This window comes from Palaemon carinicauda, chromosome 12 (assembly GCF_036898095.1).
Source record: "Palaemon carinicauda isolate YSFRI2023 chromosome 12, ASM3689809v2, whole genome shotgun sequence".
Lineage (NCBI taxonomy): Eukaryota > Metazoa > Arthropoda > Malacostraca > Decapoda > Palaemonidae > Palaemon > Palaemon carinicauda.
This window is the reverse complement of record NC_090736.1, coordinates 54,815,967-54,820,966: the sequence shown is the minus strand read 5'-3', so window position 1 is coordinate 54,820,966 and position 5,000 is coordinate 54,815,967.

Below are 5,000 nucleotides of genomic sequence, written 5' to 3'. Positions count from 1 at the left end.
TATATATATATATATATATATATATATATATATATATATACATATATATATACATATATAAATAATATATATATATATATATATATATATATATATATATATATATATATATATATATATATATATATATACAAATATAAATAATATATATATATATATATATATGTGTGTGTGTGTGTGCGTAAACGGTGTATATATAATGTATATACATGCATACATTTATATAACATTTGCGTATATATATATATATATATATATATATATATATATATATATGCATATATATATATATATATATATATATATATATATATATGTATATATATACATACATATATATATATATATATATATATATATATATATATATATATATATATATATATATATATATATATATATATGTATATATATACATACATATATATATATATATATATATATATATGTATATATATGTATATATATATATGTATATATATGTATATATATATATATATATATATATATATATATATATATATATATGTGTGTGTGTGTGTGTGTTACTAATGACTTCCATATATATTTCCCTGAGAATGTTATCGTCCTAAAATTAATCACCTCGCTTTAGAGTTATAGGAAGGAAGAGATGGGCTTGCTGCCACCGTGGATAAACACGTAAAAAATGTTATTTTCATTAGTAAAATAAATTTTTGAATATACTTACCCGATAATCATGTAGCTGTCAACTCCGTTGCCCGACAGAATTCTACGGGAGGGATACGCCAGCTATCACTATACTAGAAGGGGGTGTACTCACAAGCGCCACCTGTGGCCAGGTACTACAGTACTTGTTGTTGACGCCACCTCACTTTTTCCTCGGTCCACTGGTTCTCTATGGGGAGGAAGGGTGGGTCAATTAAATCATGATTATCGGGTAAGTATATTCAAAAATTTATTTTACTAATGAAAATAACATTTTTCAATATTAAACTTACCCGATAATCATGTAGCTGATTCACACCCAGGGGGGTGGGTGAAAAACCAGTGTACAAGACTAAAGGATAGCTAAGTATCCCGTATTTCATATAATCAGTTATCCACAATAACAATGAAATAATAAGTACCTGGTAAGGAAGTCGACTTGAACCGTTACTCTGCCTTTAATAAGATCGTCTTCCTTACTGAGCGCAGCGTTCCTCTTGGAAGGCTGAATCAACTCAAAGGTGCTAAAGTATACAGGGCTGCAACCCATACTAAAGGACCTCATCACAACTTTTAACCTCGGCGCTTCTCAAGAAAGAATTGACCACCCGCCAAATCAACAAGGATGTGGAAGGCTTCTTAGCCGACCGTACAACCCATAAAAAGTATTCAAGAGAAAGGTTAAAAGGTTATGGGATTATGGGAATGTAGTGGTTGAGCCCTCGCCTACTACTGCATTCGTTGCTACGAATGGTCCCAGGGTGTAGCAGTACTCGTAAAGAGACTGGACATCTTTGAGATAGAATGATGCGAACACTGACTTGCTTCTCCAATAGGTTGCATCCATAACACTCTGCAGAGAATGGCTCTGTTTGAAGGCCACTGAAGTAGTCACAGCTCCCACTTCATGTGTCCTTACCTTCAGCAAAGCAAGGTCTTCTTCCTTCAGATGAGAATGTGTTTCTCTAATCAGAAGCCTGAATAGTAAGAAACTGAGTTCTTAGAACTTGGAAAAGAAGGTTTCTTGATAGCACACTATAAGGCTTCTGATTGTCCTTGTAAAGGTTAAGACCTTTTTAGATAGTACCTAAGAGCTCTAACTGGGCAAAGTACTCTCTCCAGTTCATTCCCCACCAAGTTGGACAGGCTTGGGATCTCGAACGACTTAGGCCAAGGACGTGAAGGAAGCTCGTTTAGCAAAAACCGAGCTGCAAGGAACATGTAGCCGTTTCAGATGTGAAAACAATGATCCTGCTGAAGGCGTGGATCTCACTTACTCTTTTAGCTGTTGTCAAGCACACGAGGAAAAGAGTTTTTAATGTGAGGTCCTAAAAAGAGGCTGATTGGAGAGGTTCAAATCTTGATGACATAAGGAACCTTAGGACCACGTCTAGATACCAGCCTGGAGTGGACAACCGACGTTCCTTTGAGGTCTCAAAAGACCTAGGGAGGTCCTGTAGATCTTTGTTGGTGGAAAGATCCAAGCCTCTGTGGCGGAAAACCGCTGCCAACATACTTCTGTAACCCTTGATCGTAGGAGCTGAAAGGGATCTTACTTTCCTTAGATATAACAGGAAGTCAGCAATCTGGGTTACAGTGGTACTGGTTGAGGAAACTGCATTGGTATTGTACCAGCTACGGAAGACTTCCCCTTGAGACTGATAGATTCTGAGAGTGGATGTTCTCCTTGCTTTGGCAATCGCTCTGGCTGCCTCCTTCGAAAAGCCCCTAGCTCTTGAGAGTCTTTCGAAAGTCTGAAGGCAGTCAGACGAAGAGCGTGGAGGTTCGGGTGTACCTTCTTTACGTGAGGTAGACGTAGAAGGTTCACTCCTAGAGGAAGAGTCCTGGGAATGTCGACCAGCCATTGCAGTACCTCTAAGAACCATTCTCTCGCGGGCCAGAGCGGAGCCAACCAACGTCAGCCGTGTCCCTTTGCGAGAGGAGAACTTCTGAAGTACCCTGTTGACAATCTTGAACGGCGGGAATGCATACAGGTCGAGATGGAACCAATCCAGCAGAAAAGCATCCACGTGAACTGCTGCTGGGTCTGGAATCGGAGAACAATACAATAGGAGTCTCTAGGTTATCGAGGTAGCGAACAGATCTATGGTTGGCTGACCCCACAGGGCCCAAAGCCTGCTGCAAACATTTTTGTGAAGGGTCCACTCTGTGGGGATGACCTGACCCTTCCGGCTGAGGTGATCTGCCATGACATTCATACCGCCCTGAATGAACCTCGTTACCAGCGTGAGCTTTCGATCTTTAGACCAGATGAGGAGGTCCCTTGCGATCTAGAACAACTTCACGAAAGAGTCCCTCCCTGCTTGAAGGTGTAAGCCAGGGCTGTGGTGTTGTCAGAGTCCACCTCCACCACTTTGTTAAGCTGGAGGGACTTGAAGTTTATCAAGGCCAGAAGAACCGCCAACAACTCCTGCAATTGATGTGAAGTGTCCTTTGCTCCTGATTCCATGTTCTCGATCATTCCTGTCCGTCCAAAGTCGCACCCCAGCCCGTGTCTGATGTGTCCGAGAGGAGACGGCGGTCGGGTTTCTGAACAGCCAAAGGTAGACTTCCTTGAGAAGAAAGCTGTTCTTACACCACGCGAGAGAAAACCTCCTCTCTTCGGAAACAGGAACTGAGACCGTCTCTAGCGTCATGTCCTTTATCCAGTGAGCAGCTAGATGATACTGAAGGGGGGGAGGTGGATTCTCCCTAACACGATGAACAGGGCCAGCGATGAAAGTGTCCCTGTTAGACTCATCCACTACCTGACTGAGCATCGGTTCCTTCTCAGCATGCTCTGGATGCATTCTAGGGCTTGGAAGATCCTTGGGGCCGACGGAAAAGCCCGAAAAGCTCGACTCTGAAGATCCATACCCAGGGAGACAATGGTCTGGGATGGGATGAGCTGAGACTCCTCAAAATTGACCAGGAGGCCCAGTTCCTTGGTCAGATCCATAGTCCATCTGAGAATCTCCAGACAGAGACGACTTGTGGGAGCTCTTAAAAGCCAGTCGTCTGACGGAGCCGGACACAAGATCATGGTACTGCTGCACAGTCTGTGAACTGTCAACCATGGGGAAGCGAGGAAGTACAGTGACAACCCGAAGCTGTCTAGACTGTCTGGGTCGTACAGACAACTCCTTATCGGGTTGCTGAGGTTGCCGCACTGCGTCACAACAAGTCACTTCTGCTGGTTGTTGAACGTCTTCCCAGTGACACACTGACTCCGTAAACAAAAAATCCTTTAACAAGGACTAAGCTTGGACTGTATGTCTTGCAACACAGCTCAAGGTCTATGGGAGCAGGTGTGGTAACAGACGGGGTTAGTGACTGAAGTGGAACCATTACCTTCCCTGGAAGCATGTTATGCTTAAATAAAAGTCCATAGGAGGCTACGCAGCTAAAGGCTCCTCTCCAAATGACAGAGTCCTCAAGGGAATATCAGAAGGAGGGAGAAAAGCACTTTCTCATCTACAGGGACCATATCCGAGAAAAGTTAAGTTCTCTCAGTGAGGGTTTCAATGGTGCAAAAGCAGCAGACTAGAAGGCAACATTATGAAACTGCTTGACAGTCTAGTGAGTTGGCAACAACCAAAGATGTATGACTGAGAAGCATGCGGTAAGGTATGCAGAGCATGTTGTATGCAGAGCATGCTGTATGCAGAGCATGCTGTATGTAGAGCATGTTGTATGCAGAGCATGCTGTATGCAGAGCATGTTGTATGCAGAGCATGCTGAATGCAGAGCATGCTGTATGCAGAGCATGTTGTATGCAGAGCATGCTGTATGTAGAGCATGTTGTATGCAGAGCATGCTGAATGCAGAGCATGCTGTATGCAGAGCATGTTGTAAGCAGAGCATGCTGTATGCAGAGCATGCTGTATGCAGAGCATGCTGTATGTAGAGCATGCTGTAAGGTAAGCAGAGCGTGTTGCATGGCGTTTAACATTTCTCAGAAATTCCATGACCAGTGCTAGAGTGCTTCATGCATGCTTGCATGGGGTTTTAATATCAACATAATATTTACCTTACATTCATAACTCATGATTCATTTTTGTTTTGAAGATATTTTTGCCATATTTTGCGATATTGTTAAAAATATATTGCAAGGAATACATATATATTTTTATATAAGTAAGACAAATAACCTCCATTATCATAATGTTTGTGTAGACATACATGTATATGATTACAAATGCAAGTTATGAAAGTAATGAGGTGTTATTATTGTCATTTGTTATTTCTCAAGTTGAGGAGAAAGTGGCAGATGCATGCGTTGAGGTGGCTGACTCATAGCATGAGGTTGCTGC